The 12600-nt window shown below is 46.6% G+C and overlaps 1 long non-coding RNA gene across 3 annotated transcripts in view; it reads left to right on the forward strand.

Moving 5' to 3' along the window:
- The window catches only part of LOC139829100 (uncharacterized), a 246006-nt gene that overhangs the window by 40797 nt on the left and 192609 nt on the right, over positions 1 to 12600 (forward strand). The window lies entirely within an intron of this gene.

The following is a 12600-nucleotide window of genomic DNA, read 5'->3' on the forward strand; positions in this document are numbered from 1 at the left end:
GCAGGTGATGAGAAGTGTCGCGCTCGCTGGGGGTAGGGGGGGAGGGGGCGTGCGTGTCTCCCCTTGCCCTGCCGCAATGCACATCAGATGTTTCATCAGACCCCGCAGGCCCCATGCGGCTCCCGCCTCCCCCAGCAGCCCCCGAGCCCCCGGCGCTGCCAGGGCGCGCTGTGCTGGGGGCGGGGGTCCCGCGAAGGGGGGGGCGCAGCCAGGAATGTCTCCAGCTGCCGCTGCCGCCCGCTTCCCCACAGCTGTCAAAATGCACTTGAGGAAATCCACTCACACCTCCCCGAGCAAGGGTCTCCTCGGCGGGACGTGACACCGCGCCGCAGGACCATGGCTCCACCGCTACGCACCAGCAGGCACGTCCCGACACCCCCCTTGCAGCCCCCAGCACATCCCCGCTCGCCTGGGCCTTCCCTGCTCGTGTCCCAGGCCGGGAGGTTTGTTTGCTGGGTCTGAGCGGTGCAAAGTTTGTTTATCGTTCTTTAGGGTTTGACTTTGAAACATCTTTTTTAAGATTGAAATTCTTAACGGTGGTGCCAAGCTCGTGTGGAAATTCCCTTTTATCAATACGCCGCTGCCTTGTAAGCTGCAACTCGCAGCTTTCCTTTAAGGAACTCTGTGTGCCAGTGCGGATGTCTGCAAAGCCCCTGTGCCCCTGGGATGGGCTCTGCCCTTTTTGACAAAAGGGCTATTAAAGGAATAGGTTTTTCTTCTGCATTTTCCCCTCAGCCTGAGTGCCTGGTGGCCCTTCTTTTGTCCTTGTTCTCTTACTATTTATACTGCTGAAGAGCTCTGCTTTTTAATTGCCTTTGCTAGGTCTGACTAGCTTGACTTTAACAATTTTCATCTCCAGTGTTCAAAGAGCGGGGACTGAATGAACTCAGGAGCAGCAGAGAGGGAGTATGGGCAGGAGGATTTAAGGGACAGCAGATTTTTTCTGTTGGAGGAGGCAGCAGCCAATGTACTGTTCATAACCAGCAAGTCTGCATTATACATATAATACATATTTCAGTGTTTTTTTTTCCTTGTGCCTCACAAATTGCACTTTCTCCTAATGCCCTCTCCGTGCTCCTTTAGGTCTGATGCCTGTCCTGCAGCCATTTCTCATCAATCTTTCTGCTTCTTTTTAAAGTTACAGTTTTCAGATGGGGTTTTGGCCTTGTGACTTAAAGGGACTCTGTGCATCCTCCATGCACCAGAGCCCAGGTCCCTCCCTCTAGTTGGCTTCTCTCGGCAGGTCTCATCATTCCTCAGAGCACGTCCTTTGAACCACGCAGCCCTGGCCTCCCCTGCAGCCCATATTGTATTAATTACTCCATCCAAGATTATTTTCACGGCTCTTTTCCTTACCAAAACCGTCCCTAAAATAGCACCCCCTCGTGTCACTATTTGGTGAAGAAATCTGTCGCTACCATGAGCATTTTCTGTCTCTTCTGCTCAGCAGACACTGCTGGGCAGTGGGTGGCACTCAGAGCTGTAGGATTTTTCCTGCCTTTCCCTCTTGAGGTCACTCGTCAGGCTGCTCCCGGGGTTAGAGGACCCCACTCAGCCCTTCCTTAGCAAGGAAAGAAGCTGCGCCTGCATTTTAAAGGTGAGCCCTGTCAGGGGAAATGCGCATGATACACAAGTCACGCTCTAGCAAATTTGGCATCTTCTGGAACGTGGTGTAACTCGCTCCCTGGCAGCGCCATCGGCTGCCAGTTTGAGTGCCAGGTAATTTTACAGAATAGTTACCGATTCCAGCCATCTAGGGGCTGGTTTCCAGGAGACTTGGGATGCCTGAATCCCGAGGCACGGAGCCTGCAGCTTTGCTCCAGCCGCGTGGACGCAGGCGCCTGATTGCAGGATGGTGTCTGGTTGTGAAGCATTTGATGACGTGTTTGAGGAGCAACACTTCGGAGAGGATCATGGCTACTTCCAGCAGTTTAGAACCACTGTTGGCTTTTAGGAATACACTTTCGAGTTCCCTTCGGCTAACGTACACAGGTTTTACTTTTAAAGAGTGTTTCATAATTTGATTAAAACTTTGTATGATCAAGCAGGAGCATGAGCATTTTCCAACTGCATTTAAATGGGAAGCGTTTAATTATTTGGGGTTTTTAGGGAGATGAGCTGCTTTCATGGTTATTAAGAGGACTGTGTCCCTGCAAGGCCGTTGCAGGCAGGGGAAGGCTGAGAAATGCTGCGCAAGAGGCTCTGGCACACAGGGAGAGGGAGAGCACGCCCAGTTATGAAGGACGGAGAGGCCGATGACTTCAAAAGGGAAGAGGATGCTGTGAGAAGGTGTGCCGAGGTCTGGATTCGGGGGTTTTTTTATCTGTGACTAAACGCATTTCACAGTAGAGTTAGAGTAAGCTGTTCTGTGCAGCCCCAGCGGCGCAATGGGATTTCATCAGACTTGAGAAAATAAGCAAGACAGGGGAATTTATTGTTGCCTCTTCTCCTGGGTAATTTCCCCACCTCGGGGCTTAGCGCAAAGCGCTGACTTGCAAATGACACATCATTACGAAGGCAGCTCGGAGCTGCAAAGCATCGCTGGGAAAGTGGTCGGGGAGAGCGGAGGAAGCTGCTTCTTGGACTTGGGACCTGCTCTGGGAACACGTTGATTTAAATTCCCACAAGCTGGTTCTCGGATGGTGCGAGTGAAGCTGCTGACAGTGACTGCAATGGGATTTGACACTGGAGAACCTGTTAGGCTCAGTAAATGTAGGTCTGTTGGGAAGCTTCAAAGGGTTGTATTTTAAGTCACTTTTCCCCCATCTATCATCGATTTAGTATTTTTGAATCTCTGGTAACTGTAATTTTTATGATGAACGAGCAGAAGTTGGCAATAAAGCCGCAGAGAATGAAATACAAGAAAAGTCAGAGCTAATTAGATTTAAAAATTGTACAGCCATTTTTTTCTTCCTAATTGCTTGTGTAAAAATCAAGTATTTGAGAAATGATCTCAATGAGTTATGCACCAAGTTTAAAGACGGTCTGGCTGGTGTGATAAAATATGAACTATTTGAAAGATTTATAAGGGTCAGAAATCCTGCCGAACGTTTTAGTATTTAGAGCAGCAGGAAACCAGTCCGCGATATTTTTAAAACAGGTATTTACTCAAGTAATTGGTTACTTTTTATGTGGAATAAGAAAACCTGGTGCAGCTATATTGGACTTGACATAAAAGAGAGGTATGTAATTTGTGAGCAAAACAGGGTGGAACGTACAGATTGTACCTGGGGAGGTATTTCGAGAAAGACAACTCCTTGAGACAAAAAGCCAAAGCAAGAGGCACGCTGGGTTGCATGCCAGAATTGTTTATTCCTCGGCTAATCAGCTGTGTAATGAGTGTCCAGAAACAACCCCTCCTGCCCAGGTAGTTGAAGTTTCAAACTCCGTAAGCTTTGCGGCCTTCGGAAAATGGATTACATGAAAGCTGGACGAAAAACACATGTTTCTGAGAATGTTTTGGTTCAAATAAAAAAGAAAAAGGGGCAACGTCGGTGCCAACAATTTACTGGAGAATATCTGAACCAGATGCTGTTCAACTATAATTCCAAACAATTTGCCAGAATTATGTATTTACTTGATTCTTTAAGTCAAACTAAAGATATGCATGGTTTTTATTACTTGTGGATATAAACAAAAATGTGATGTGATTACAACTAATACAAGGCAGATAATGCCAAACAGTCGTGATTTCGGCGACTACTGCACTCGCTACAGAAAAATGGAGGCTCTGTTGGTAATTATGCACGAAAGGGTCGTCAAAATGTGGCTGGTCTGACTGAGACGTGTCAGCCTGCAGTCTGCTTAGTCACCCAGTAAGAGCATTGGCCAAAAGCATCTGTTTCTCCCCTTTTCTCACAGTAGTACATATTTTTTTTCCCCCGAGAGAATGGGGAAGAGATCTGCAAGATGTGTTGAGTTAGATTCTTAACTAGAATAATACATAGGAGAGACTCTTGTTAGGAGATACTTGTAGGCAATCTCAGACTTGCCAGTTCTTATCCCGATGAGCTGCTATCTGATGGTTCAAAAGACAGACATCGATGTCAAAACTGCTGTCTTGAAAGGACAGAGTGAGTTCTAGCAGGAGTTTTTATGACATTACATGTCATTCAGGTTATAAAGGGTTCTAGCTGGCACTCCCACAAGCTGGAACAATCTTTGCCTACTGTCAAGAGGCTCTCAGAAAACCTCAAATAATTTCCTTGAGTGAAGTGGCTACCTCAGTCAGCTGCGGCTTGACGCAGAGAAGTGCTGAACATCCTGTAACACCCATATTCCCAGGTTGGACCACAAATGAGCAGAGAGGAAAACACATCAGGAACTGGAGAAAAGAGTTTCGAGAAGAAGCTTTGATTGAGAGGTTTGTTCAGTGAAGTCACCAATACCAAATCCCCCTGTGTGTTATAAAGAAAAGAAGAATCTGCAAAAGATTTGCGGTGGAGTCTCTGGTTTCATCCAGCCTGCTGGGACACAGCGAGCTCCAGCTCCCAACCGGGGGCTGCGGTGTCAGACCCTGCTTGGAGGAGCATGGAAACTCATCACAGCTCTCCTGCAGAGATTCTCTTTGATTTGGGGAAAAACCGTGCTTTTGTATAAAAGAAGAAAGAGTTATCTGGATCCTCCACCAGAAGACCAGCTGGTATATAGAGTCTCCTCTTTGCTTTATGTGATTCAAGGTTAACACAGGATCAAACCCCAGAGACGAACAGGGTTCCACCTGCAACACAAGATGGTTTTGCATTTTTGAACCCACCAAGTCCTGAAGCAATGGCTGTAGGAGAGATGAGAATTACCACTACCATATTAGTGCCAAAGCCCAATGCAAATAATTTAATTAAGTTTAAGTGTCACGGCTGACATATTTATTGGACACACCCAGCTTATGTGTGTTTATGATGCAGTTATGTGAGGCAGAAATTAGAGATGGGTGAGATTCGCTAGTCCCAGGGTGTCCTTCTGCTTTGCAGTCCAGATTCTTCTGATGTTCTGGATGCTCGGTTCCTCCTCCACCTCACCTCCTAAAGGAGCCACAAGTGACTGTTGCTGTCAAAGTGGACAATGACGACTCTTTTTCGTTGCTCTGGAAGAAATTGTCTTGGCATGTCTGGCTTTCTAGTTCGTACTAACCCCACCAGCTTGTGGCTAGGCCAAAAAAAGGGCTATTGTCCATTGTACTAGGACTATCAGCAACCCAGGTCAGGTAACGGGACTGTAATTCCACGGGGCTCGCCAAGAAGGAAACATGCCAGTGTAATTATAGTGGTAATTATAGCACCGTAGTCACCGCCCACAAAGTACGACTCTCTGTAGAGTACAATGATTCCAGAATCAGAGTCCAAACAATATAATGCTCTTAAATTTCCCTACCTGCCGGTCCTGGCACGCACTTCAGACAACAGCTGATGCTGAAATTAAGGGTCAGTTTTTGTTTCCATGTTGGACCCAACAAATTCAATGCAGTTCTGCACAGTGGGTAAGAGCAATGAGACAGGAGAGCACCTCTGCAGTGCCATCTTGGGCTCTATTTGGCTTTTCATAATGACATTTCACTTTGTACATGTGGATGGTCTTCCCAGTGCTTTGGGACTTCTGGGTGCACATCAGATGAGGTCGAACTGTTCACACGGTCTAACTACAAGCGGTTAGACCAAGACTAGTCCCCCCACTTGGGTCCTCGTTTGAGTCCTATGGGATCCAGGCAGATGCTCTGACTCACAGCACAGCCTGTAGATCATGTTGACTTAGAGATACTTGCATTTGTGACCTACATGACACAGTTCATGGATACATATTCTTCCTGTGAAATGATGACAACTGTGAATTGAAACTCACATTTTTTTTTAAAGCAGCTTTTCAGTGAATAGTTAATCATCAGGCCCAGGCCGTTGCAACTCAACAGTTTCCCCAAAACTTACCAATTATGAGCAGGACTCGCAGACAAAACAGGGGCTCAATGTAGTGAGCAAAGTCATAGAGCCACGGCCCTGCTGCTTGGTGGGCATTAGACCAGCAGTTACCAGTCCTGGAACTGGTGACTTTTAAAACACCCCATCTTTTTGCAGGGCTGATGCTCATATCTATTTTCAAAGTAGCTCTATTAACTACCTTTAATTATTATATATCACAAAGGAACTTGCAGTTTGCCACTATGATGTGCATGTTGCCTGCACGGTCTGTGTTTGTATTTATTCTGAGCATCATTTAGTGTGTTTTGATTGTGATTTGTTCAAGACTGGAGTTTTGCTTGCTGTGGGAGCCTTTTATTTTGCTGTGCCGTGGTGGCAGGAGCCCTGTCATGTTGCTTATACGTTGCCATGTGCTTGCTCTGGGTACATTGTGCACTGGGTATCCACAAGCATGCACGCCTGGGTTCAGCGGGATCTGGTGCCAAGGAAAACACATGCTTTGAAGAGATAGGTAATTACTTAAGACTTTGTCTAATGTTATAGCAGGACCAATAGACTGACTGAACCAGTTTAGTGTTCTTAATAGTACATTGTTCGGAGCTGAATAAAAGGCTATAATTCTTTTGAGGGGTTCCGCTGACATAATAAACCACGAGAGCTCAGCTAGTCAGCAGAAAGCAAAGACTGGATTATAGCTGGGCTCATTAGCATGGGACCGTACACGGTAGTTTCTCATGTCTGCAAAAGGATTATTTCAGAAGTTTTTTTTTTTTCCTCCTTATTCTAAATTACTTCAAATCTATAACCCAAAATGAAAGAATTGCTGGATGCTGTTTTCTGAGAGATAATATTTGCTGTCTTCTCTGTTCTAGTGTAATCAGATTTTATTGTGGAAGTGTGACCATGAATGGAATTCAAGTCTTCCAGTCTTTCATCCATCCAACTACAAATACGCTGTGGTGCTGCAGTACCATACAGCTGTGTCTGCACATCTGGCTGGTGCATGCATGTCCCCCTGTGCTGTTGTTCAGGTGGCTTTTCTCCCACCTGCTGAAGGGTTTTGCTTGTCCATGGACCAAGACTGGACGCTATATTTATTTAAATGGATTGTTTAAGTGGGCTGTGTGGATCCTTTCCTGGGGCTATTTCAGCTACACCCATTTTCATAGCCAGCAGTGGTTTCCATGTGCCAAATATGCTTTGATTTTTGGTTGATGTCATATTGCATCTATCAGTAGTTAGGGACCATTTCAAAATAGGGATGAGTTTATATAAATATTTATAATTTTTTAATAGCCTCAGGAAACCAAGTCAACGACTGAGGAAATAAATAGGCATGGAAAAAATCATAAGGGTATTGTTTATGAGTAGATTATAGTCAGATGATAATAACAAGCAGAATGAATAAAGTCAAGAGACAGAACTGACATGATGGATACTAGCTTTAATACCATGTACTGAACTTTCAGTACATCTTGTTTTAGGGTTCGTATTTCTTGAAAATCCACAGGAATAAATGGGACTCTGGGTAGGGTGGAATGTGCAGAACGAGACCACAGACAGAGTGTCCATGATCTTCTGCCGCCTCCCTGGACTCCTCTTCCCTCTGCCTTTTCAAATCTCTGTGTTTAGTCAAGTTTCTGTCCCGATAATTCATGGCACATGGGCTGAGGTCAATGCTGCTGATGCTTTTGCGTCTTCTTTCACCGGTGGCTTTGCTGGGTGCTCGGGGAGCATCCGCTGAGATTCATCTGTGTGTCTGATGTCCCCAGGAGGAAGGCTGGGGCCGGTTCTGCCCAGTCTCCTGTGACACGTGAGATGTTCCATCCCAAGCAGAAAGCTGCGTGTGGCTGGGACGCGCAGTGGCCGTGGAGCAGACCCTGCCCCAAGGAGGACGCAGCTCCCGGTGGCACGAGGCTGGTGACACGACTCGGTGTCAGCCTGTCTCACCCTTGGGCTGGGGAATGTGCTGGAGACCGGGCACAGCAGCCGGAGCGCTGGCTGTGTAGCTGCCAGAGTCTTTCTGGGAAACTGTTTGCAGGGCACAGACTGGAGACGGGTATAAATTGCACTGAGGCCAAACTCGGCTTGGATGGCACTAGGATTGCATTGCCAGAAGGTTTTTTAATAATAACAGCAACCTTCCTCACTAGTGACATAGTAATACTCATTTATATGATTTATGGGAACACTGTAGGTAATGATTCCAGCATATACAAGCAGGACTGAACTTCTTTTTAGCCTCCTGAATAGAGGCAGCCGTGTAATACACACAGGAGCTCAGTACCCATAGGAATACCCAGCACTGCCTGTGGAGCACTGCGAGGAGCTGTTTGCATCCATCATTTCAACCAGCCCCGTTAGCAGTTCTGGAAAGCAGCAAAGTAATTTCTCAGGTGTTGAAACTAGGAGACCAGGTAGCCTGCTATCTACATTACCTTGCCACGTTCATCTGCCCACTTGAGTGGTGTAGTCAGGCATGGGGATGTTGTTTGTATTTGGGTTTAGATTATCAGCGAGTATAGAGCTTGTATTGTCTTTTCTGGGCCCATCATTGTGGGCAGACTGTCTGACTACAGTGGGTTGAGTCCTGAGATCATACCAGCAATTCTTCTTCCACAGCCAGTCTCCCATTATAGGCTCCTGGAACACACTGGGGTATTTCCAAATTCTTTTCTGCATCTGTCTGAGAGGGTTACAGAGTTCCCTCAGCATTTGCCTTTCTTTCAATGAATGTGTGCGGCAGTCTCGATGTACTAAGCAGGCCAAAATCTTTGGGTTTGCATTTGGAAAAAATAGGCTGTTCACTTCCTTCATTGCTGGGTAAGATTTATTAGGCACAGAAAGCCCAGTGTACCCCCAGCACAGCTCTCCTTGTGCAGCGCAATCCAGGGCACCCGTGGAGATGTATGGGTGCATATCTCTATAGGTATTGCATGTGTACATGTTCCTCACCATGTGCCTGGAAAGCAGCATCCAATGCAGATGTTCTCAGCTGGCTAAAGAGCAGTGAGAAGAGATTCAAGCTGGTCTTGTGACAGTGCTATGCAAGAGCAAGTCAGGGAGCCTCGGTTATAGTTTTTGTATCAACAGACCTGACAAAAGAGACCCAGACTCAGGTGGCTCCACGCGTCTGAGTTTGTGTGCGCTATCCAGCCTGCAAAAAACAGGGGGAGCAGAGGGAATACGTCACACCCCAGGCAACTCCAAACTTACTCCTGGTCTTCACGTATAACATCTTGCAGTTTAGTAGTGGAATACCGATGTTGCTCTCAAAACCTTTATACATTCCCTAGGTGACACAACCACTCCCTATCAATCACCTCAACTGCTCAAATGCAGATCAACAGCATCTTGAGGGGATTTTGGAGGAGATGAGATGGACGACTGATTTGAGATGAGCTTGGTTTTGAAGTCTTTGAATTCAGATAAATGAGAAGGGACTGATTTTTGGCAACTTAAACTGTCTAAAATGCATTGAGTATTCCTTTTTTGGGTCAAAAATCTCTATTAATTAGCTGACATAATAGTTATATGCCTCTTCTGTGAAGTTTTGAGCAAACCTGAAGCCTACAAACAGCTCCATCACCTTGGTGTGCCAAAGTCTGTGTCCTGCAATAATCACATAATGAAATGTCCCACCAGGTGGATATGATTTCTCTCAAATTGATGTCTAGTCCCTTCAAATTTAAACTTTATCTCATTAAAATGGTAAGAGTCCGTTACCCTACTACCAAAAGTTCCCTCTGCGTTTTAAGGACACAAACAACTAACTGAAGATGTTTTCACTTCTCAAATCTTGCATTAGATCGTGTGACATTCTCTGACATATCTCTCGAACATTTATGGGTTTGAACGCCAGTCAGTAGACTGGGGTATCACTATTTGTTTTGCCTTGATGCTTGGGTACTGTTTTAGTCTGGTAGCACTATATCCAAACTGTGAAAACATTTCACTCTTGATGCTTCATCCTGCGTGTCTGCTACGTGGAGATAACAGTAGTTTTGTTTGTAAATGAAGGTTTCAATAGTCGCTGCCTGTGCCTAAAGTATCTCTTGGCATTTCTTACTGCCGCACTTGGGTGCGCTGAGGGCAATTTAGGTAGTTGCTCTGGCTGTGCTCCAGGATGTGATTTTGATTCTCTTTCATTGCCCTCTGACCAGTGTGATGGTGACAGAGCTTCTGGAGAGCTCTGTCTGGCTTAAGTGCAGTGTAATGTTGGATGAGGGCTAGGTCGTATCTTCTTCATTTCTGTGTTTCATGAGAGCTCCTCCTCTCGTTATGTCCTTTCTCTTTCTTCTGCTGTTACATCTGCCAGCCTTTAACTCACTAAGCTATCTCTGAGCCGACCTCTTCTCTTGTGACAGCAGGTACACTGAACTCTGTCCCTGTGACGTGACTTTCCACCAGCCACACCTGCAACTCCTCCTGCAGAATATGCTCTTTGGTCCAACGTGAACGGGCAGATTACGGTCTCTGGTCCAGCAGTGAACAGCTGATTCCCACCAGCCAACAGAAATGGCATCAGTGCATGGAGAATCCTTTGCGTCGTGAGTGGGTTTCATGAACGCGCTTCACCACAATTGTACTCGGAGCCCACATGGGGAGCAGTTCATCTCTGTCATGTGGAGGAATGCTGAGGAAACCATGAGTTGCTCCCAAAGTCAGCGCTTGTTCTTATTCCCATCCACTGGAAATGCCTGAAAAATGTTCAGGGGAAAACATATTAGCACAGGTAACAGATGGATGAACCCACTCCAAAACCAGCACCTTACTCAGTTATTTCAGCTATGGTTCACAGTGGTAAAGCAACAGGTAGCTGAAGTGGAGGTCACTCAAAACCCAACATCACTAGAGACAGTGATCGTTTTATTCAAAGCCCACCCCTTATATAGACGTGAACTTCACTAACAGCTGGATTTCTTCTGATATAGCCGATAATTATAATTTATTCTTGCAGTTCCCATGTACTGTGCACGTTTTCCATGGGTCAGGGTTATTTCTGACGGGTGATGTGCCATATCTTCAATGGCAGCTGAGTGGCCAGCATTCTGCGTGGGCCTTGGCAAGAGCTGCTGATGGTGACTCTGCTGCTTCAGCAACGTCTGGTTTTCCCTGATGTGGTTTCCCTGCGCTTGGGCAATCCTGTCACTGGTGACCTTTGCCTCTGTACTGCCCAGCAATGGCATCCGGCCTCAAACCCACGTGGGAAACAGACGGTCTGCTCTGGGCTGTGGGGCACCCACCGCAAGCTTGTACTTGGGCCTCCTCCAGTTTTTAGCCAGTTCGCTAACGATCCTGTTTGGAAGAGCTTTATTCTACACAGACGGCAGGAATGGAAATAGGTGGGACTTAACAGCTGATGCTTTAACAAGACCCCTTATTTCTGCTTCTCTGGGGGAAATCTGTCTAATTTACATTCATTTCATACCTTCTTTTTCTTCACAAATGTGGATTTTGAAGTTCTTCTGTTCAGTTGTTTATGACCTGGCTTTTCATAACAGCTTTTTTAATGGAGCCCTTGTGAGAACAGGCGTCTCTGCCCATTACAAGTTTTGCGTTCAGCTCAGTACAAGCTTTGCTTCCCAAATCCGTCGCTGGACTGAAGTGCTCCGTCAGGACCTACCAAACCAGTCTCTTCATGGCATGCGATGCATCAGGTCCATCTCCTCCCTCTGCCTGGCATTTTGAAAGGTTTTCATCGCAGCTGTTGGCAAAATCGAGTCCGTGCAGAGAACAGAGAAAAGAAATATTTTACTGATAGCTATGGGTAAAGCACTTTGGCATAAGGACCTGAAATCCTTCATGAATACTACAGTGGCTTCTCAACAACCCTCCAGTCCACACAGCCCCCTCGTCTGATGTGCTTTTGCAGACTCTGGCTCTTCTGCTCCGTCCTGCACATCTTCACCAGCAGAGCAGCTTCTTGCTTGCTGAAAGCCTTTGCCAGCTGGGCTAATACTTGCTTCAGAACTTGCTTACAGAGATTGCACAATTCCAGCAGGCAGGGCTTTACTCTTAGCCCCTGCTTAAAGTGCAGGCTGGAATTCTGATCTTGGCCCTTTCTGAGAAGTAATTTCTCTCGCTCTGCAGGCACACTGCAGTGAATCTTTATTCCCCGTTTCCTCGTGTAAACCAGGCAGTCTTCTATGAATTTTGGCTAAAAAAAGTATGTTCATTGTGTTCTTTGCAGTGAAATAAAAAGAAGTCCCTCCCAACACATTTCCACCTTGTTAAAACAGATTATTCTTGTAGCGATTTAAATTTGGGGGATAAGGGTGTTTTGTTGGGCAAGGTTCGATAACGGGTGCTGGTGTAATGCGGCTGATCCTGCTGGACCATCACCAACTAGGCAGCCGTTTACCTGCTTATGATCTTTTTCAACCATTGTCCTTTGAAGGCTCTGAGACAAGGAGACTGGAAACCTCCTTTTAGACAGCGCTTGCGCAGGCTCTGTTCTCAGGGCAGCTTAATCCAGCGCTGTTGAAGTGTTGCATTAGGCCAAAAGCTAAGATCGCTGTCAGAAACAGATGCGATGCCGTGAGCATCTGCTGAGGACGGTGCACTGGGGAGAGGAAGCGTGTTCCTGCTCGCTGCGCCCGCTGCGAGGACGGTCCCCTGCAGCCTGGCCAGCGCAGAGGGGGACGTGCCACAGCTCCCCCCAGGAACGGGGCTGACCCTGGGACAGCAT

The sequence above is a fragment of the Patagioenas fasciata genome, chromosome 14 (assembly GCF_037038585.1).
Source record: "Patagioenas fasciata isolate bPatFas1 chromosome 14, bPatFas1.hap1, whole genome shotgun sequence".
In the NCBI taxonomy this organism is placed as follows: Eukaryota; Metazoa; Chordata; class Aves; order Columbiformes; family Columbidae; genus Patagioenas; species Patagioenas fasciata.